Source organism: Humulus lupulus, chromosome 2 (assembly GCF_963169125.1).
Source record: "Humulus lupulus chromosome 2, drHumLupu1.1, whole genome shotgun sequence".
Lineage (NCBI taxonomy): Eukaryota > Viridiplantae > Streptophyta > Magnoliopsida > Rosales > Cannabaceae > Humulus > Humulus lupulus.
Window position 1 is genome coordinate 144,572,641 of NC_084794.1, and position 24,293 is coordinate 144,596,933.

Below are 24,293 nucleotides of genomic sequence, written 5' to 3' on the forward strand. Positions count from 1 at the left end.
CTTGATCTTGCAATTGCGTTTGCTTTACTTTTGTAACTTCTTGCTTTGAATTAACTACTTTCTTGAGGATTTTGAACTTTTGGATTCTTTGTGTGCTTGATGTTCTTGATCTCCACATGAAACTTTTTGCTTTTTTCTTGTACAAACCAACAATTTTCTAGGAAAGTACCTGTTTGGGAAGTAAAAAAATGGTTTTGGCTTCAGGATATACTCGATCATGTTGATACATCTAGAAAATTCTAAGAAACTGTGGAGATAGTGCTTGTTTTTTTCTGGAAAAACAATGGTGAAGACTTTTTAACTACCTTTTGGATCCAACCTAGCTTCTGCTCGAGCGTAGAATCATGTTTCTCCTTTAGTTTTTCAACTTCTTCTTTTAAGGCTTTAGAACTTTCCTTCTCGAGCAGCCTCTTTTTCTGCTGTAAGGACCTGTAATTTTCCTTGTCAATGTTTACGGCATGGCTAATCAAAGTAGGGATAATGCCCACCATGTCTTTGTGCGACCAGACAAACACGTCTTGGTTCTTTCTCAAAAACTTATAAGATCAGAATTGACTTACCCCGTTAAGTTTTTTCTAATTTTTACTGTCTTAGTTTGTTCATTCTGGTTGAGTGGAACTTCCTCTAAGTCTTCAATTGTTTTTTCATACTTTGGAAAAACAACAAGGAAGAAAACTTTGACTATTTTCCTGGCATCCTTTGGAACAAAGAAATCGCCAAATGCGCTGCTCGTGAGGAGAATGAGCTTGTTACTTCTTCCCCTGAGAACCTTGGTCCAGAGATTTCCGTAAATTGTGACGGTAACCAGGGACAGGATCAGGTCGAGGATGATGTAGTCAACTAGTGAGGCGAGATGTCCTTTATCATTTTTGTATATTTTATACACTCGGGCCATAAGTTTTGTGGTGCAAAGACAATAGCTGTCAGAGCAGCTTTTAATCTCAGATATTTTTGTAATATTCTTCTTGCATTGCATATAATATGATGCTCATTAATTTTACTAGATACAACAATTAATTTCTATATATGTTTTCTTAGGTACAACATATTCATGTCATACTTGTCATTTTATCCTATTTAGTGTTTAAACAAACAAATGAAGCACCCGTACTTTATAAATTTTTCAAAATTCTCTAAATACTACTCAGTTGTGCTTTTTACTGTTTTACTTACGTTATGGCAGCATATACCCTATGTGCCCCCCAAGTGATCCAGGAGGTAAATCTTTGCTCACTTGCCAAATAATCAAAGCTTGTTCGAACTTAACCCAACTGTTTGGAACATATCACATAGAAAATATACAAAGACGGTTGAACCATACGTGTTAAGCAATACTTGTGATAATCACAATCGTTGGCAAATTGAATGTACTAGCACACTCCCTTGTAGATAACTCGTAATAAATTGGACAAAATTGTGTCTGTAAGAGGAACCAAAAATAAGTTTTGGACTTATAAATATTTGATCGTTTTAAAATGTTCAAATCGCGCCTTTTGATCGGTTAATAATCATTAAAATAATTGGTCGATACAAAATGGACAATCCTTTCTTTTGACCAGTTTAGTAAATATCTGATCGTTTTGATGTGGGAAAAATTATGCCTTACGACCAGAAAACAAAACATAAAGAATATAGATAACTAATTGTTCATCAAGTGGGAAGAACGTGCCTTACGATTAGTAATCTTAGTCTTATAAAATAAAAATAAAAAATTGGCTGTTATAAATGGGCAAGTCATGCCTGACAACCAACTTTATAAATTCTAGATCATAGAAAAAGTAACTGATTGCCTGAAAATGAGCAAATTGTGCCTTACAATTAGTAAACACATATGAGAGAAAAGTAGCTAGTCGCATGAAGATGGGCAAAAACCTGGCTTACAACCAACACTTTTAAGAAAATAAAAATGAATAATGGTTATTCAATGGGAAAAACGTGCCTTGCAACCAAAACATTCATGAAATTGATAAATTACTGGTCGTTTACAAAATGTGCAAAAACATGCCTTACAATGGGTAAACATGGTTCTTAAAAAAAAAGATGGCTGGTTGTTTAAAAAATGGTCGATTCGTGCCTTACGATCAGTAAATACAATAAAAGCATAGAAAATTGGGAAAATCGTTCCTTATGACCAGTCTTACATTAACTAATAATAAATGGTGCAATTCGGCACTTGAGTTGTTTATGTATATCTAACCTACTTTGATTAGGTTGGTGCATCAGGAGTTCTTGCAGTAGCTTGATTCTATTTGGTAGGTAGTCAAACGTATCTTCTCATGCCCTGATGATTTTGGTGGATGAGAAATTCAATTTTGTTTTTAAGTTGGTTACACTCATTAGGTTCATGTCCATAATCGTTATGGATGCAGCAGAACATGCTAGTGTCTCTCTTGCTTATATCCTTCTTTATAGGGTTTGGTTTCCTATAGGGCACTTCAACCTGTGTAGCTTGAAAGGCTTTTTCTTGTGACCCTAAGAGCGTAGAGTAGGTGGTAAACGAGGAACATACTCTCATGGCTCATCATTGGTCTTAGCCCTCTTGTTGTCATTTTTGTTACCACTGTGGGAGTTATTGTTTCGTTTTCTGCCACTTTGGTTGTTCTTATCACCATTACCATTGATTTTCTAGTTCTGGTTAGGTGCACCGGTATTTTTGGATAGAGCAACATTGGTGCCTGTTTGGTTAGCATGTTCTGCTCTTAAAATAGCTTCTTCCAGCTTAATGAACTCACCTGCTTGATTTAAAAACTCCTTAGTTGAGTAAACAGACTTTCTTCTAAGATCAGTCCATAATGGATCTTTTACTTGGATCCTAGCCATTATGGCCATCAACTTTCCATCATCACTTACCATTTTTGACCTAGCAGCTTCTTGTGTGAACCACTACACATAGTCCTTAAGGGGTTTGTTAGTCCCTTGCTTGATGTCAACAAGGTCGTTGAGCTCGACTAGTGGGATACAAGCAGCAAAGAACTGTGAGTAGAAGAGCCTCACAAATGTATCCCAAGATGTAATGGTTCTTGGTTCTAGCTAGAAGAGCCATTGTTGGGAAGAATTAACTCAGATGGTAGGGAAAATCATGCAACGGGCGTCATCTCTTACTCCTTGAAGATTTGTTTGTATTTCAAAGTTGTTAATGTGTGAAATGGGATCTTCTCTTCCAGTATACATTTTCTAAGTTGGCATCTTGAACTCTGGGAGGGATTGTATGAGCATTGATTCATTTAGAGAAAGGAGATCCTTTCCTTCTCTCAATATCAATACCAGTGAGTTTTTGGAGCGATCAGCTCTTGACCCATCTGAGTGAGGGCATCTAGTTGCGCTTGAATAGTTGGAGCAACTAATGGCACAACTGCTAGTGCAACTACTGAGAGTGCTGCAGCTTTTCCTCGTGGTGCTAAAGGGATTACTAGTGTGTTGGGTCCCACAAAATTAGACCCATTGCTTTCCCAACGATGGTCAAGGACATCTCGAAAGTCACGTTCTTAGTTTCCAAATATGTTAAAGATAATGCCTCCTCTAGGTTGCCCCGCAACATTCTGACTATCTGCTCGAGGAGCGCCAGGAGGTGGTCTTGCTGGAAAATTTGCTGACTCTTGTTGCCTTAGTGGGACAAAAGGTCCTTCAGGCTACACATTTTCCCAAGTAGGGACGTTTTGAGGCCCATGCGACCTTGGTGGAACAAATTATCCTCTTGGATGCCCATCATTATGACAATCGTCATAATATGGATTTTCGTGGGGTTGGTAGTACCCTCTATCCCCTTCATCTTAATCATAGGGATCTCGGTAGGATGTTTGATAGCTGCTACTGGATTTTTAGTCATTCCTTCATCTATTTTTTCTTGGAGGATGACCATGATTGCATACAACATGTCGAGGTGGCTGGCCTCGATTTTGACTAGCTGGTCATTCATTCCTTGGTTGTCGGAATTGCTGACAAGATTTAGGATTAGAAGGTGTCCTCCTCTTGAGATTTCACACCTAGGTTGTTCACTAGCAGGCCTCCCAGTTCAAGATGTTTGTCTGGGATAGCCTTGCTCTTAGTTGGGCAGCATCTGCTCGTCTTGATGAAGCAGTCGTACTCCTGGTTGAGCCCCCTGTTGGAGTGATGACTCCTTGTTGGTCCAGGGGGATCTACTTGATCTCGTGACTGCGCTGGTTGTACCAGCTTTGTATCTTGACCAGCTGGTCATTGGGTTTTAGGATTTGCCTGGTCAGTGTTTTCAAGATGAGGATTCACTGCTCGTAGTCTTGTTGCTTGATTTTGTGACAATACAGCCTCTAGTATCCTTTCTACCTCAGCATTACGATGATCAGCTTCCTCTTGACGACCCTCAAGGGTTTGTTTCCTTTGATCTATCCAGGCTTGGAAATCTTGTCTTTGCTTATTGAGGGCTTCTGCTACAACCTCTTGAGAAACTACCTAACTCTCATGCATGTCCATGAATCGTTCATGCATTTGTCCCACAACATTTTTCAGTTGTTCAATATCTGGGTTAAGGTCTTCCCCTAAGTCCATGTGGGGTTCATTAGACCGGTATATTTCTTGTGGAGACAGGTCTCCAAGTGGAGGAACTTGCTGACCAAGGTGCAGGGGGGAATTTGACTGCTTGAAGGGCGGTCATGGTGTCCAGTGGTAGGGTTCCCCCCTATGGTTCTTGGCTTTGGCTTCCATTAGTGATAGCCATTGCTTCAGATGGATCTTATAGAGGATTATTTTGGATTTTAGCCCTCAATGAAAGCACCAAAATATTGACCAACTTTTTGGTCAATGAGACTGAGTCAATATGAACTACAAAAAAAAAAAAATTAAAGAACAAAAATCAAGTAAACAACACAAAAATTTTATAGTGGTTCGGCCCCAAAAGTGGGTAATGACCTACGTCCACTTACATTTATAATAATCAAGAAGGTCTTTAACTGAAGATCAAGAAGAAACAGGGTTCAACTGAGTTTCTTAAGCCTTATAGAATACAATTCAGTAGGATTTTTTTTATGTAAAGTACACACAAATTCATATTAGAGATAATGACTGAAAGAGATCTCCATTTATAGAGTCTCTTATTGGCCTATGGGCCCTTACAAATTAATCTAGGCCCTACACGTGTAGTGTGAGATTGTGATACTTGATTAATAATTTAAATAATATTGGAGAAATACATTCAAATATCAGTTACATAAATATCTTCGAATATTTCACAATATCTCGTGAAATCCGGATTCTCATGTGAAATTTCCTTGTATGTTGAGCAGGGTCTATCGCCAAGCAACTTCAATAGATATCACTTACTTACTTATTCTCGAGTAGGATACTTGCACCAAGCAGATTATGAGTCCTTGTTCTAATTCGGCTTCCTCAAGCAGCTATCTCATTTCGACTAGCTCTAAATGTTAGATGTCGTTTTATTGCCACATGTCATCTTCAAATGCCACGTCTTTGAGTCCAAAATTGGGTTACACACATTGTCTTTGAGAAAAAAGGTCTAAAAAGTTTTTACAATGTCTGATCAAAGTAAAATAGATGAAGGTATTCATTTACCCCTGGATGCAAAAACTATAAATAATAGTTAGTATCAAAGGATAATATTTGTCCTACATAAATTCATTAGTTACATTTACAAAAAAAGAGAGGGGGAAAAGAGTCTCTGAAGGTAAAGGAATTAGGTTACCCTCGGGAGTAGATGAAGCTAAACTAGATGAAGGAGGAGCATATGAATGGTCAGCCTCTGTGAGGGCCACATCTTTCCCTTTGGAAGAAGACCTAAGCAGGCGATTTTGTTGTTGAATATTCTGGAATGGCAAGGGCGAGAGTTGGGAAGGTCTCACATGTAGACAAAGTATGCATAACAGGTTCACCATTGGCTAGGTAGATAAACCCCACAGCATCTTGTCTCCTCTTCATCACTTCCAAGTAGTTGACAAGATAGGTAACACTGATGTCGCCAAGTTCAACAATATAATCATTGAGGTCATAATGCCCATATTCAATGCTGAATTGCGCACAAACTTGCTGAACAGATTTATCTTATCATTGTTATATTATTTCATATAATATAATGTTATATTAAATAATGTGACAAATTGTTATTTGTCACACCTTGTAACATATTATTGAGAGTCAGAAAAATTAGACACATGTGTGTGCCCAAATGTGACATATTTTGGAGTTACAAAATCAGTTACTAATTTGTAACTTCCAAATATTACCCAATAATGTGTATATTATAAGTTACACATTTGAGATTGGAGACATGTTTTTAACTCCCAATAGGTGTTTGGAGGTTACAAAATCATGTGGCAAAGGAGTTGGGACGTTTTGAAAAAATGACTATTTTGTGTTGAAAATGGCTTGTGGTCGCGGTCTGGGGGACAGAAGCCAGTGGCCGCGGCCACTGAAAAGTCCTGGGCGCGGCCAGTGAGGCTGACAGCCTATATGATTTTTCAGTTTTTTTCCAAATTGAACGGTTCTAACATCCCAAATAACTCTCAAATCTCCATTTTAATTCCATAAACATCCAATTAAACATTGGTAACAGCCATGGGGGTTGGTGGAATTTGAAATTCAAAGGGGTATCTCAAACTCTATAAATAGGAGCCTAATGGTCACTTGTAAGACACACCATTTTCCATCCACAAAGCACTTGGCTGGAAAATACATCTTGAGGCTTGATTATTCCAGAAAGAATTTCCAAAATCTGTGAGAGATCCCTTAGTGCTTGAGTTAGGGGGAAATAAGCTTTTGGACAAAGGTTTTAAACCTTGTTCAAGTTAGTTATCCCCAACCCTCTTCACTTAGGTTGTGTAAGTGTGAGTTTGCTATTGTTTTGTTCTTGCATTTTTTCTCTATTGCTTTTCTTCTTATTTTCATTTTCTATTTACTTGTAACTTTTGTTTAGAGTTGTAATCTTCTTTTCTTTTGTTTCAAACACCTTTCCTTTACTTGTAATCTTTTGTTTAGAGTTGTATCTTTCACCATTCTCTTTTTCTCCTTCTTCATCTTCCTTTCTTTGTTTGTTTGTATTTTCAGTTATAGAGTTGTAACACTCTTTTTTCAATCATTATTTATTTGTAATCTATTCCATATAATTTTATTATCTTACCTTTTCCATTGAGGTAATTACATAATTTTCCTAACAATCATTAGTGGAGAGGTTAGTGTCCTAAGCAATGGAATCCAAATATGAAGCGATTTCTAGAACAACCATCCTATCCATTATTTTTTCGGTCTTGAGAAGATCTGTAATGACCCAAAACCACTTATATGGCATAAGGGCGTTGATTAGTGTGCCGGGAGGGCATAATTGATTTATGTGTGAATTTATTGATTTAATGCATGATTATATGATAAGCATGCATGTATGATTACATGAATGTAAATGTGGTTAAATGTTATATCTGTGAGAACCACATTATTATGTGGGTAAACCTGCGGCGTGAGACTTGAGGCGATCCTAGGGAGCTAGATAGCGGGAAAGTCACAACGGGGCTTAATATTTGACTTTGGACAAGTCAGGGGTATTTAAGGTATCGCGTAGTTATTAGACTATTGAGTTATGGAAATAAATAATTGGAGATATATTTGAGATTAAGAAGTCTAGGTGGGAACATTGGGGAAATTTACCATTTTTCCCTTGGGGACGTTTCTGGTACCCCAAGCCTTGGGATTAGCTTAATCACTTAAGGATAGACTTAAGAGGCTTTAGAAAGCAGTAGAACAAATTAGACCGATACTCTCCTCTTCCTCTCTTTCTCTCTCAAAGGAAAAACACAGAACCTAGAAATTGTAGCTGAAATTATGAGGATTGAAGCTGGGATTTAGAGGATTAGCTCACGGGTTAATTGAGGATTCAATTAGGGACTAAGGTAAGGATTGATTCCCACTCTTTGTTGTTGAAATTTTGTGATTTTGGTTGTGTTCTAAGTGGTTTTTGGGTTTTGGATTTGAAGATTAAATTGAAGCTAGAACCTTGGAAGTTAGCCCAGAAATATTTTGGAGGATTGATTCTGCAGTTAAGGTAAGCTCAAATTTATGGTTTAATGGCTGCATTTTGGTATTTCCATGGCTGGTTTTTGTGTTCTTAAGTTAGTAAGTTTCAGAGACTGAAATAGGTTTTTGATGAGTTTTTAGTCTAGGATTCAGCTGGGTTGTGTTGCTGAAATGGTGAGGGAAGTCTTTGGGTAATTGAATTGTGGAGTTGGGGTAGTTTTGGAGGAGTTTGAGTAAGGTTTGAGAGTAAAAAATGGAGGTCTTTCTGGGCACGAAGGGTTGGGTCGCGACTCTGTTCTAGAGCGCTGCGGCCCTACGAAGCAAAGGAGCCAGGGAGGCTCGGCTGAAGGGGAGCGCCGTAGTGCCACAGGGCAGGGCCGCGATGCATGTCTGCCCTTTGAGGGGCTTGTTTTCTGTTTCAGGGGTGGGCCACGACTAGGTTTCAGGGGCCGCAGCCCTTAGGTGCATCTTTGATCTTTTGGGGATTTTAAGCGCGGGGATCTAACCTAGGGTGCTCGAGATCGATTCCACCACCGTGTTTGGTGGAATTCGATGACCCGGAAGCTAGCATTGCACCAGGAAACCTTTATTTGAATATTAATGGAATCCATTACCCTTGTTGTAACTAGGTGTTAAGCTAGGGCCCGGGAAGCGGATCGTGCTCGAGAGTCGTCGCTTGTAGTAGGTGAACGTGGAAATTAAAGGTAAGAAAAATGTACCCGGTTGTGTTATTGTAATGGGACTAGGGGTTCCCTAATGTGTATGTTTTGAAAGGATAGTATTAAGCCATGTAAACAGTAAACCAACGGCCTAAGAGTGCCAAGGTTAAACTAGCGCACAGGGCGTGGCTCGGCCACTGGTAGCCGAGGACAGCTTATTATGCACTGAGCTCAGTTTAAGCGGGCCGGAGTCAGTGGAGTAAACAGAGGGTGCGGCCTAAGTTGTCGGCCCTGATTATCATGTAAATTGATTGTTATTAATACTTAGTTGCATCTTTGATTCTGAACATGTGTTATGTGGTTAGTATGAGTATTGAGTGTTTGATCATGCCTAAAGGATTATTCATCTGTTATTGTTGTTTGTGATGCATATTATGTTTTCTTGCTAGGCCTTGGCTCACAGGTGCTACGTGGTGCAGGTAAAGGCAAGGGCAAACTCGAACAGGCCTGACTTGGAGAGCTCTGCGAGCTGAATGTGCATGACCAGCTGCTCAGCCGCCACGGTTGAGGGGAAGACAGGAACATGGGAACCATAAATGTTTGTTTTGCCTTAGAATGGCTAATGGTTGTCCAAACCTTGGAAATTATGTAAACTGACTTACGAACGTTGTTCCTTTTTGGGATCCCATGTATAAAATGTTTTTTTTTATATAAAAGGTATACTTTTGTGACCAAAACCTTTTAACCCTAGTTCATTAGTTGTTCTAGTATCATGTTTTAACTAAATGACTTGATTAGCAAGTCCTGCATCTTTATAAACACACAGTGTGGCGGTCTTGGCTATACATGGCGTTACAAGATCATTGATATGATCCCGCATAGCTTGGATATGAGCTTCTTCCAACTTCTGGCTCGATGCGATAAATTATTTATAAGAAATAGTCATCGAAGCGCAAAATAAGGCAAAGGAAATAGAAATATGTTAATGTACCTTCAGAAGCAAGAACCTTTCCTTAGTAGAGGCTGAGACAATGTTCTGTGTTGTGCCCATATTTATCCTTGCCTTGGATAGCTCATCTTCAAGTTTTGAATGTTTATTTTCCGACTCTAGCATGACTTCTGTTAAAGTCTTTAATTTTGCAGCGCCAGTGACATACCGCTCTTTCAATGTCTTTTCATTATTCTGCATCTCCACTGACAATGTCGCCACTTTGTCCTCAAGTTCCCTGATAATATTTGTTTTCGAAACCAGTAGTTAATCATGCTTTTGATTGACTTGCAAATGATTTAAAAGTTGGTATTTCAAAGATGTTATCTCTATCTTCGCAGCATTGATCTCTTTTTCTAATTGGTCCTGCTGCCTTTCGAGGGTGTTAACGCTGAGTAGTTTCTGATCTACTTCTGTGAGTTTTTTCTTCAACGAATTCCTCTTGTCAATGGAAGCCATCAAACTTGAAAGTTGCCCCTGTGCGTCGACCAGATTGTTCTTCTTATTTTCAAGCTCCTCTTCGGCACACTTGCAAGTTGTTTCGGCTGAGCAAAGATCCTCATAAAGCTTCCCTTACACCTCTCTAGCAATCTTGAGTTCAGCTTCGAAACATTCCATCTGGTCTAACACACTTACTGTTAGAAATCTCGTCTGCACAGAATGTAAGAAATGATAGTAAATGAACACGTAGCAAGCACAAATGAATACAATATAAGACATTTACAAAATACCAACATCGCAAATACTCTGAAGATGCTCCGAGGAAGGAACTTCCCACAGGCCATTTAGAAGGTGTCGAGGAATGCAAGACTCTTTCCGTAACATGTTCAATACATCATCCCTCAAAAATGTGGTGAAGGGTGAGTGGAGAAAATATGATTTACTAATGCTAGCATTCGAAGCAACTAGAAAAGATGTTGATGCCCCAACAATAGAAGTTTTAACTAGTTCGATTTTAGAACTGGTTACTAAGGGGAAGGATGTACAGTGGGAGGTGGTGGAACACCAGCAGTAGTAATAGCCTCAGCTACAGATCTGGGGATGATTGTTTGAACTAGAGCATATGGGTTGGGGACCAAATCAGAAGAAGAAGTGACAGCTTTAGATTTCGTAGACCCCTGAGGATCGACCAATGAGTCACTTGGGATTGACACATTCAAAAAAGAGAAGTGCCTCTCTTCAATGATGCCACTACTACATTCACTGGGAAGTAATGTAACAATATCAATAAAGGAAGCCTGTAGATGCCGAAGTAAGGAATCAGAAGAAGGCAGATCAAATAGGGCAAGAGAAAGAGGAGAAGAATTAGTGGAAGCAATGATTATGGTTGCATCAAATTGGGGAACGAATATTGGAACAGTACTGTTAGGAATGGCTTGAATGGCAGTTGGAGGCAATTTCATGATATGAATGCCAGCCACCGCTATGAAATAGGCCAGATGAGGAGAAAGAGGGAAACAAATCATGCAAAGATGAACCAACCTGGTCACAATTTCTTTAAGCTTGAGTGACATACTCTAACACAAATCTCTAAGCTCCTCTCGTGAAAACATTTGAATAGTGATATCATTAGGAATCTGGCAGGTCGAACGAATCGTTGAAAAATGCCCTTCACAGTCAGCAACCCAATCCTCATAGGAAATTACTTTGGCTTCAGATTTCTTAGTCGAAGATTTGGTGTCTGTCTTTGATGTATTAGGGGCCATTCTCGAAGAGTTGGGGGTATGAAAATTAAGAGAAAGTGAGAAAAAAATAATGAAGATAGAAACAAATTCAGGGAGGAAAGGATGAATAGTGAGAATAGGATGGGAAGTTACTCTTAAAAAAATTCAAAAATCAAAATTCGCGAAAAAAGTCGTTGATGGGACTTAATCCAATAAAGAGTGGGAATGATAAATGTGAAAAGACTCGTGTAGAAAAACACTCGAGTAGAGGTTTTTAGGGATTGAACTTCGTCCTTAAGTAAACAAAAGATAGTTTACGGTTAAGGACGAGGGGCAATTGTGAGGGAATTTTGTCCACTAATTTATTACTTTCCTTTTATGTGCATTATTAATAATTTACAGATTAAAGGTCTAATTGCATGTTAAAAATGTGTGAATCATGTGACTAATGGTGAGACAAGAGATGTTGGTTTGTTTACAAGGGGAACGCCAAAACTTGCGTTTTACTAAATGGCGAAACAAAAAATGGGTCCTACATGGCACGAAACAAAGGCACTGAGGCAAAATACAGAGGTGGAGGCTTTGGCCTCTCTGCAGCCACAACCTATTAATATTGGCTTGGGAGGAGTCGGCTATAACTGACGAGAATCGGAGCTTGAAAGGGACACATGGATCAATAACAATAAGTCATTTCTAATCCTTCACTTCGTTCTTTTGCTATAAATAACCGACTTCAATCATAGTCAAGGGGGTTCTTTCCGAGTCTTTATCATACTATTACTCTGTCAAAATATAAAATAAGAAATGACTTAAGCATCAGAGAGTTTTTTTGTAGGTACCCACTATTAGTTCTTGCCATAGATTGTTCGCATGAGAAGCCTCTCCCATAAGTTGATTAAGTCAACAGGGAAGTAAAGACAGAGAAAGATAGAGTGAAGGCAAGGAAAGATTCACATCAGAGTTTCATTTTTTGAAACTTACCGTGCTCGGAAAAACTGACCCGAACACTTCTCCAAAAACTATGTAATTTATCAATGCTCACTTATGTGCTGAAAGCCTGAAATCATGAACAATAGGTATATTCCCCAAGTTAAAACAATATATTCCTTTCGTTAGATTTTAATCTCTTACACGTGTATGTCGTCATGAATGTACCCTGATATTAAATACAATTATGTGTTAATCCTCCCTGCCGTTGTGGAGCTCACATGTCATGACCATATATATTATTAAGTTGACTTTAATGTGATTGATCTTACATCTAATTAATTCACAATCATGTGCATTTACATGCTTAACAGCTTGGTCCTTAAATCCAAATTATACGATCCTTGCTTGCCATATTTAGAATCTCAAGTACAAATTTAATAATTGCTACAGATGATAATATACATTACTACTCTGTTTTAGTATTTATTTTTCAAATTACTAGCTGATAATTAAAGAATTAAAAAAAAAAGTTCTATTTTGGGCAAAGACTAGTTTTCAACATGTGATGCTTAGAGCTCATTCCCTTCATTTACAGAGGTAGTTTTCAATATGTGATGCTTCGTAACAAGAAGATTCAAGATCACACATATACCTAAATATTAAATCAAGATTCATAAACATAGAATAATACCTCTCGTTTCCTATTAAGATACTTTGTTATCTTTTCATAAATCAACAATGATAATCCAATCCAATGAGACAGCTTTGAGAATCACACTAAAATATTCCAAGTCATTCATCAACACACAAGGATACGTGTGGGCACATAAAATATAGAGGACAAAATTTAGACTCTCTTAATGTACTCAACACAATAGATGTTTGAAGAAGACAAAAACTGTGAGAGAAACAAAATTTTTCAGGTTTTCTTAAAAACTGATAAATTGTATCGTTTGGTTTTTCATTACAAAATGTATACTTTATAAACCTAAACTTATTATGACAAATTTAGACTCAGTCAAAACTGATTAGTTTTTAAATTTTAAATTATTTAATAAATATTTTAATCAAATTAAATTATTTTTTTAATAAATAAATAAATCAAATTTTTAACAATTAAATTTTGAATTGAACAAATTGAGCTGTGAGATGTGTCACACGCTAGTCACTCTGAAAGCATAGTGTCGGGCGTGTTGCCCACTTGTGTCTCTCCAATTTTATCTCATTTGTTTATTCAATTAATAAGAAAATATATTTATGCATTAAAATAATATTATATTACACAAATGCATAATTATGAGTTAATTCAAAATTAATTTTATCTTATATTTTAAATAATTTATTATTATATAATAAATTAATATTTTTTTCTCTCATTATTAATTAAACCCAAATTTAATTAATACAACTAACATATAGTTTTCAAATAAAGCATATAAGTTTATTTAATTATTTAATTCATAATTAATCAATTACACATAATTATCACATAATTATAACTTAATCTCACAAATTAATTCCTTGACAATAAAGTCATTTTCTCCTTTTAATTTTGTCAATTATATCCACCCCATGTACAATGTAGTATAGATGTGAACTGGGGACCATGAACCTATATTAATAAGCTCCAATAAACCAAATTATTAATTAAAATCTTTAGTTAAATAATCTTTTTTATTAATTCCATTATTACTTCATTGTAAATATGGGGTGTTCTATCAATGTTGACTCTTTGGCCCCGACGACACCCCAAGTCCTTAGACATTCTTTCATCTCTTCTCCCCAAGCAGTAGTCGGTTCTCGTTTTGACCCATTGTTCTTCGGGCCAAGGCGCCAACTACTTGGTTTGTTGTTTCAGATGTCCGAGGAGCTCCATCAACTACACAAAAAAGGGTTCAACGCCTTCGACGCTAAGATTTTACAGATGGCCCGAGAAGCTGGGCAACACCCCGAGAAAGGGAAATGAGTGGCTAGTAGAAGTAAATCCTTCGTAGTACGAGAGGACCCTGCCCCATCAGCAACAAGACCCCTTCGAATTGGCATCTCAGAGGAGGAAGCCAATAAGGGTCTGATGCCAATGGAGAAACCCTACACTGTCGCAGGATTTGATGCAGAGGTGATCCCTAACAAGCTCTGACAACGGGGGGACTTGGAGAAGATTCTTACCCACTACGGGGTGGAAACCCGTGAGATGTTGGTGTGCTTGTCTTAGGAAGACAAGAGGGTGCATGAGAGCATTCACGGACTCGGGCCTTGGAGTGCCTCTCATCTTCAAGCTAGTGCAACCCTGCCATTGCACAAATATTATGTCGTCTTCCTCAAGTTTGTCGACATAGTTCCTTTCCAGCTGTCCCCGAATAAATATCGGGTGCTAGTCAGGCCTACGTTATGTATAGGAGACAAAATTGGCATGCACCTTCCACAACTGAGATATTGTAAGTCTACAACATTTGGCAGTGTCCGAGGAAGGGGGACTAGGACAGGTACTACACTGTAATGAAGCACATGTTCCCATGGATGAGATACAAGGCTCCGGGCAGCAACGAGAACCATGCTCGAGACGACTAGGACCACTTCTTCTAGGCAAGTGGTTTCCCAACAAGGATCAATCCCTCCCTGCACTTGACTTCACTTGGGTTGGTAAGTGCTTTTTTCCTCAAATCATTTCGTCTAATAGTGCCTCGCTCATAATTGGTCCTTAGTCTTGACACGTCTCATTTTAGGTCCCTTTCTGTTGTACATCTTTCGTTGATTCTTTCGACGAAAGGTTTAAGACAATGAACACCCTATACAACGAGGAGCTGGATCTTACCTTCCTCATCACTGATGTTCACCTTCGACAGTATGGGCTACTGTGGGAGGGGCAGAGTTATAAGCTCGATGGTTCTCACCAGCTTTCAAGTCTTAAAGCAATCACGCCACGAGGCGAAGATCCACATGGAATATGTGGTGGCTAAGGCACAATTTGAATTTATGCAATGCCATCGCGAGGAGCATGCGGAGATCGTGTAGAGTCCAAGAACTTTACTTTGCTAGTTAGATAGTAGTATCAATAGTAATAGTTGTAGTATTTTTATGACAGTGGATTTTGGTTCAGACCGGGATTTAGTAGGACACTTGTAGTAACACTTGTAGATTTTCTAAGTTTAACCTGTAGTTTTAGAATATTAATTTTAACCTAAGGTTTGATTAATATGACTGATATTGATGGTGATATTTATTATATTATAAGGTTTAGATAGACCCAATAAGATAGTAACACTTGTCTTGTGTATGTTTAATGATAATTAAGTATTTTTGAGGAATAAGTTTATTAAGATCAATATTTGAATATCTCAGGGTCTGCCAGCAGCTTTGAAGTCGTTAGAGGACTTAGTCAAGGTTGTTTACTCAATTAAAATTAGGCTGAAAAAGTGTAATTACGTGTTTAATATTTCAGCGTAAGCCGATATATCGCAGCTATAGGGGCAATATATCGCCATACGGGGATACGAAAAGCGCGTAGCTTCGCACGACCACCTCGACGAGCCTCGGGCATATTAGCCCAGGCGATATATCTCCTACTAGGGGCGATATATCGGCTCATTTGAATGATTTTTGAATGTTTTTAAAACCAAGCTTATTTTAATCTTTAACCTCTTGATAAGTCCAGCATCTTTCTGACCGAGTCTTCTGCCTCTGCAGAACGATAATTCAAAAAATTTCAATTAAAAAGCCATTATTTTATTCAAGTTAAATGAAGATCTTTTCATTCTTGAACTCTATAAATAGGACCTAGTACCCAGCCATTTATTCATTCATCAAGCTAAGTTCAGAGTCTGCAAGCTGCTAGGTTATTTAAAGAGTGATAAACAATTGGGTTGGGGTTATAAGCTTTATCCTTATAAGTTAATATACAGTTGGGAAGTAAGGTTCATAGTATATTTCGGTTCGAGGTGTAGTTCAGTTATAGAAGCATTAAAGGTATTCCAAATTCTAGTTCATTTCTGTTCTTATAGTTTTCTACTCAAAATCCTAACTCTATTCTTTATTCTTGGTTAGGAAATCTAAGATCTTGAACGTAAGATTCTTGGTAAGTATCTTTTCGATGCTATAGTTCTTTCATTCTTTTCATCCCTTTTTCTTTAGTATGCTCACCTTTCTTTTATGGTTTTTAGGAGTGTTCCAAAGTACCAATCCTGTTCTCATATCCCGGTATTTTTGGTAAGGAAAATAGGATAGGATTCTATATGTTATATGTTATCTTATGATTTATGTGTTATAAAATGTTATATTATGTATGTTGGTAGGCTTGGGCATATGACTTGTATAGCTAACAAGCCCCAATAAATTTTTGGGCATATGACTTGCTTAGCTAGCAAGCCCCACAAATCTAATGGGCATATGACTTGTTTAGTTTACAAGCCCCAAGTAGTAATGGCCATTATATGTATATATGACATATGATTATGATACGCTTATGGTATATGTTTATGGTATGTTTTTAGCATATGATATGATTTTTTTGTTTATGATTTATGTTGTTAGATTTTCCTTGCTGGGAATTAGGCTCATTCCTTTATGTTTATATGTGCAGGAAAATAGTTATGGTGGCGGAAAGGTTCTTGGCAGCTTAGGGGTTGTGTATTGAGGCAGGATAGAATCGGTGGATTGAGCGTTCGATTCGGGGATGAAGTCGCTCTTAGTCTTTTAAAAATTATGATTTATATGTATTTTCTGCACTTTACTTTGTAACCAATTTATTTAAAGTTATGTTATGTTTTTATTTTAAAAATAGTGGGATCCCATATCCTACTTTAAATTTTATGTAGTTTAACATTTTTCTTACAAGTTTTAATGAAGTTATGATTATTTCACTTGTGAGTTTTATTAAAGATTAGTGTCTATGTATAGTAGTCATTAATGGTCCAAAGTCTAGAGTAGTTGGGTCATTACAGTTGATATCAGAGACACGATTCATTCGCATGAAGTTCTCCTCAATACACACACTCAAAACTCTGAATCTGACCGCCAAGTAAGTATTTAAGTTATAGTTATTATGCTTATATGTATAGCTAATGATTTTAGCATTTATTTTTTCAGTTAAGTATGAATGGAGCATTAAACTATGAGGATATCCGAGCCATTAAGGCTTTAAAGAGAATAAGAGAACCGAGAAACACTGTAGGAACACTAGAGAGAATCACTCGGAGACTGCTTTTGTTCCACAGAGAAATAGGTCACCTTCAATAATCTAAGCAGATCATGATGAGAGCAACGGAGCAATACGTTTTAGTGATTAGACTATTTAGAGATTTTCATCCCGTAATTCCATCCTTAGAGGAAATATGGGAAACAATGGATGATGAAGATGAACTGCCAGTAGCAATGCGATATTACTTTCTCTTAATTAGGTTCACTTCAAATTCAGAATTTCAGTTTACAAATGAGCAAAAACATAGGATTTTTACGAACCTTCCTCAAGGACATTTTGAGGCACATGATAATGAAGACTATGAAGAATTAGATGATGATATGCTAGATGAAGGATCGGATGTAGAATATCCTGATTTTTAGAATAGTTAATTTCATTGTTTGTTTTATTTATTGTTTGTTTTATGGTTGTAATTAGTGAAAACTCTTTTCCAAATTAATATCATGTTATTTTGTTATCATGTATGAGTTTGATTTTTATTTCACAATCATAATAAATAATAAATAAAAAAAAATAATGACTAAGTTCGGTGAGGGTGGATACAAATCAATGAACCAAGTTTCTATATTGAGAGTTAGGGGGCCATAGTAGTGGGAACGATTTTACTGATCCCAGCCCTCCCTCAATATGGTTAACTTTGGAACAAAGATGAGTTTCGAGCCTGAGAATTAAGTCATATAGGATGATTAGAAATAATAAAGATGGCTTGTTTTTCTAAGTATAGAAACCCATTCTAAAAATAAAGAAGAGTTATATAATTTTCATAAGAAGTCATAATCAATAGGTCCGAGATATGTCTGTTTAGAATAAGTTTTTGCCTTAGAGCCTATAAGGTAAAGTTCTAACATGTCTCTTTCAACTGTTAGAACTCTGCTGCGATGTCGCTCCGAAGATCTGCACGCACCAATTGAAATGCCTCCAACGCTGCTCCAGTGAACAATGAAGCCCCTCCAGTTCGCAGAAGGGGAGTGCGTGCTACTGCCAGCTGCAACGCGCTGGCACCGCCAGCTGACAACACTGTGGAGATCGCCAGACTGCAACAACAAGTTGATGAACTTTTGTAGCAACAATGACAATAGGCTCAGCCCCAAACTTAGCTTCCACCGCAGCCGCAGCCACAGCAAATGGCCGCAGCACCCCAACAAGTTGGTCCATGTGGGGGATGGCCAGTGGCGAACTACGCGCCATATCTAGTACAGCACATGGAGCCAGTTTATGATAGGTTTTGCAAGCAGCATGCTCCAAACTTCGAAGGGACTACAAACCCCTTTGAGGCAGAAGAGTGGCTAAGGGATGTGGAGCCAATTCTGACACACATGAATCTCAGTAATGCAGACCGTATATCTTGCGTCTCGTCTTTGCTCAAGAAGGATGCCAGGATATGGTGGGACTGGTCCAGCAATCGCATGATGTTGCCACCATGACATGGACTCGATTTGTGGAGCTGTTCCACAAGAAGTATTACAATTCGACTGTACTCGCTTCAACAGTTGAGGAGTTTGCCAACTTGAAGCAAGGTAGTTTATCAGTGGTAGAGTATGCTCGTCAGTTCGACAGCCTAGCTAAGTTCGCATCTGAGATGGTTCCAACTAATTTTCTGAGGATGAACAAGTTTGTTAGAGGACTTCAACCAAAGATCGAGCTGGGGGTTAAGCTAGCAAACCCGGGGAATACTACGTATGTCGACGTTCTAGAGACGGCAATAGAAGTAGAGAGGCTACAGGCTAATGTAAGTAAAGAAGAAGCCAGTAAGCCTGAGCCTAGACAGCAGGGTCAACCTCAGACCAGTTGGAACAACAACCATAATAGCAACAATCAGTCCGGCAACAACAGTAACGGTCAGAAGAGAAGGCATCCTGATAACAAACAATCTGACAGCGATAAGAGGGCACGGAAAAATAATGGGGGAAATAGGCCGAGTTATGTGGAATACCCGCCATGTGCTAAGTGTCAGAAGAAACATCCTGGTAAATGCTGCGGGAACACCAAGGAATGTTATAGCTGTGGTCAGGAAGGACACCGAAAAAGAGATTGTCCTCAGCGCAAGCCAGAAAGGAAGAAAGACGACAAGATGGTTCCTGCTAGGGTTTTTGCCTTAACCCAAGGAGAGGCTGATGATAGCAATAAGGTGGTCACAGGTCAGGTTTCTATCCTCGATAACATATGCTATGTATTATTTTATTCGGGAGCCACTCATTCGTATATCTCATTAGGAATGATAGAAAAACTAGACAAACCTTGTGAAAGATTTAGAACTAGGTTTGTAACCGAGTTGCCTTCGGGCAAAGTAGTTCTATCATCACGGATAGTACGAGGCGTACCGATCAAGATTGAGGACGTAGAACTAGAAGGAGACCTGATAGAACTGGTGATCAAGGACTTTGATGTGATACTAGGCATTGACTGGCGAGCATAGCATGGCACAACCATCGACTGTAAACGCAAGAAGGTGATGTTCGAGACTCCTGACGGCCAGAAACTATGATTCATGGGACAAGCTTCAGGATTACGCACCCCGTTAGTATCATCTCTCAAAGCTCAAAGAATGATGGAAAAAGAATGTCAAGCGTTCTTAGCCAGCATCACAGATGTAGTAAAGGAAACACCACTCAAGGTATTTCCCGATGACTTGCCAGGATTGCCGCCGACTCGGGAAATTGACTTCATGATAGAATTAGTACCGGGCACCGAGCCTATTTCCAAGGCACCGTATCAGATGGCACCTACGGAACTGAAGGAGATAAAGATGCAGCTACAAGAACTCTTAGACTTGGGTTTTATTAGGCTGAGCCATTCGCCATGGGGAGCCCCGGTGCTATTCGTGAAGAAAAAGGATGGAAGCATGTGGATGTGTACAGACTATCGCGAGTTGAACAAGGTAACGATTAAGAATAAGTACCCGCTACCCCAGATGGACGACTTGTTAGATCAACTCTGAGGCCCAACTTTATTCTCAAAGATTTATTTACGGTCCGGGTATCATCAGCTCAAGGTAAAGGGAGAAGATATTCCTAAGACAACCTTTAGAACTCATTATGGACATTACGAGTTCTTAGCTATGTCTTTTGGTCTTACCAATGCACCAGCCACGTTTATCGACTTGATGAATAGGGTCTTCAAAGACTACTTAGATAAATTCGTCGTAGTGTTCATCGACGACATCTTAGTATACTCTAAGGATGAAGTAGAACATGAGGAACATTTGAGGTTGATTCTATCACAACTGAAGGAGCATCAACTCTACGCCAAGTTCAAGAAATGCGAATTTTGGCTTTCGCAAGTGGCGTTCCTCGGGCACATTATATTAAAAGACGAAGTTGCAGTAGACCCATCAAAGGTAGAGGCCGTGAAGGAATGGCCATGACCAAAGAACGCATTTGAAGTAAGAAGCTTTCTGGGGTTAGCAGGTTATTTTAGGAGGTTCGTAGAGGGCTTTTCTAAGAGAGCCACTCCACTCACCAATCTAACCTAGAAATCGCAAAGATTCAACTGGAATGATAGATGTGAAGAAAGCTTCCAGTTGCTTAAGGGTAAGCTATGCTCAGCACCAGTACTCTGTGAACCAATACCCAGCGATAAGTTCGTAGTCTACTGCAATGCATCGAAGCAAGGATTGGGTTGCGTGCTGATGCAGAATGACAAGGTGATAGCCTACGCCTCACGATAGTTGAAGGAGTACGAGTAGCGCTATCCAACTCATGATATGGAGTTGGCAGCGGTGGTCTTTGCGTTGAAAATCTGGCGCCATTATCTTTACGGAGAATGGTGCGAGATTTATACGGACCATAAAAGTTTAAAGTACTTCTTTACTCAGAAGGAGCTCAACATGAGATAGCGCAGGTGGTTAGAGTTAGTAAAGTATTACGTCTGCAAAATTTTATCCCACCCGGGAAAGGCAAACGTAGTTGCCGATGCGCTTAGTAGGAAAAGTTATGGAAGTTTAGCAGCTTTAGCCAGAATAGAAAAGCCAGTAGAGCAGGAGCTGATCAGTGCCGGAATAGAAGTAGTTGTCGACAAACTAGCTAACTTATCTATCCAATCGAATTGCTAGAAGATATACGGATTGGTCAGGGACATGACGACACACTAGCAGCACATATGGATGCAGTCAGAGAAGGCAAGGCTACATATTTCTCAATATCTAGTCAAGGTTTATTGAGACATAAGGATCAGGTATGCGTGCCAAATGATCAAAGGATTACGAAGATGATTCTAGAAGAAGCGCACAGTACCCCGTACTCAGTTCACCCAAGGTCGACCAAGATGACTCATGAAGTTAAGGCAATCTATTGGTGGCCAGGGATGAAGAAGGACATAGCAAAGTTTGTGTCTAAGTGTCTAGTATGCCAGCAAGTGAAAGCAGAACATCAGCGGTCTACAGGCTTATTGCAACCGCTTAGCGTACCAGAATGGAAGTGGGACGATATAGCTATGGACTTCGTGACAGGTTTGCCACGAACGAATAAGCAGCATGATTCCGCTTGGATAGTAATAGATAGACTAACCAAGTCGGCTCATTTCCTGCCTGTTAAGACTTCAAACACGGCAGACCAATATGCAGCCATCTATGTCCAAGAGATAGTACAGTTGCATGGAATCCCCAAGACAATAGTGTTGTATAGAGGATCGGTGTTTACATCGAGATTTTGGGGAAGTTTACAGCAAGCTATGGGTACTAAGTTAAGTCTTAGTACAACTTTTCATCCTCAGAAAGACAGGCAGTCCGAGCGTACGATTCAGATTTTAGAAGATATGCTACGCGCATGTGTACTTGATTTCGGAGGATCATGGAATAAGTACTTGGTGCTGATAGAGTTTTCCTACAACAATAGCTACCAGTCAATGATCGGGATGGCACCTTATGATTTGCTATATTGAAGGAGGTGCCGATCACCGTTGCATTGGGACGAGGTAGGAGAAAGGCAGCTTCTAGGTCCCGAAGCTGTTGGACAAGCTCAAGAAGCAGTAGCGCTTATTAGACAGCGTATGCTTACTTCTCAAAGCCGTTAGAAAAGCTATGTGGATGCCAAGCGACGCGATGTGGAATTCAAAGTCAGAGATCAAGTCTTCTTGAAGATATCTCCTATGAAAGGTGTAAAGCGGTTTGGGAAGAAATGCAAGCTTAGTCCCCGATTTATAGGTCCTTTTGAGATATTGGACAAAGTGGGAGCAGTTGCGTATAGACTAGCCCTACCACCAGCAATAGCAGATAGTTACAATGTGTTCCACATCTCGATGCTACGCAAGTATGTGTCAGACCCATCTCACGTCCTCAAGTACGATACGATAGCACTCCAGAAAGACTTGAGTTACGAGGAACGATCGGTTAGCATCCTGGATAGGGGGTGAACCAGTTATGGTCCAAGAGCATTCCTATAATCAAAGTCCTATGGAGTAATAGTTCTGAACAAGAGGCAACGTGGGAGTTGGAGGAGGACATGCAAGGCCGGTATCTGGAGTTATTTGGAAAGTAAATTTCGAGGACGAAATTCTTTTTAGTAGGGGAGAATTGTAGAGTCCAAGAACTTTACTTAGCTAGTTAGATAGTAGTAGCAATAGTAATAGTTGTAGTATTTTTATGACAGTGGATTTAGTTCAGACCTGGATTTAGTTGGACACTCGTAGTAACACTTGTAGATTTTCTAAGTTTAACCTATAGTTTAAGAATATTAATTTTAACCTAAGGTTTGATTAATATGACTGATATTGATGGTGATATTTATTATATTATAAGGTTTAGATAGACCCAATAAGATAGTAACACTTGTCTTGTGTATGTTTAATGATAATTAAGTATTTTTGAGGAATAAGTTTATTAAGATCAATATTTGAATATCCTAGGGTCTGCCAGCAGCTTTGAAGTTGTTAGAGGACTTAGTCAAGGTTGTTTACTCAATTAAAATTAGGCTGAAAAAGTGTAATTACGTGTTTAATATTTCAGCGTATGCCGATATATCGTAGCTATAGGGGCGATATATCTCCATACGGGGATACGAAAAACACGTAGCTTCGCACGACCACCTCGACGAGCCTCGGGCATATTAGCCCAGGCGATATATCGGCTCATTTGAATGATTTTTGAACGTTTTTAAAACCGAGCTCATTTTAATCTTTAACCTCTTGATAAGTCCATCATCTTTCTGACCAAGTCTTCAGCCTCTGCTGAACGATAATTCAAATATTTTTCAATTAAAAAGGCATTATTTTATTCAAGTTAAATGAAGATCTTTTCATTCTTGAACTCTATAAATAGGACCTAGTACCCAGCCATTTATTCATTCATCAAGCTAAGTTCAGAGTCTGGAAGATGCTAGGTTATTTTAAGAGTGATAAACACTTGGGTTGGGGTTATAAGCTTTATCCTTATAACCTTAATAAACACTCGGGAAGTAAGGTTCATAGTATATTTCAGTTCGAGGTGTAGTTCGGTTATAGAAGCATTAATGGTATTCCAAATTCTAGTTAATTTCTGTTCTTATAGTTTTCTACTCAAAATCCTAACTCTATTCTTTATTCTTGGTTAGGAAATCTAAGATTTTGAACGTAAGATTCTTGGTAAGTATCTTTTCGATGCTATAGTTCTTTCATTCTTTTCATCCCTTTTTCTTTAGTATGCTCACCTTTCTTTGATGGTTTTTAGGAGTGTTCCAAAGTCCCAATTATGTTCTCATATCTCGGTATTTTTGGTAAGGAAAATAGGATACGATTCTATATGTTATATGTTATCTTATGATTTATGTGTTATGAAATGTTATATTATGTATGTTGGTAGGCTTGGGCATATGACTTGTATAGCTAACAAGACCCAATAAATTTATGGGGATTTGACTTGCTTAGCTAGCAAGCCCCACAAATCTAATGGGCATATG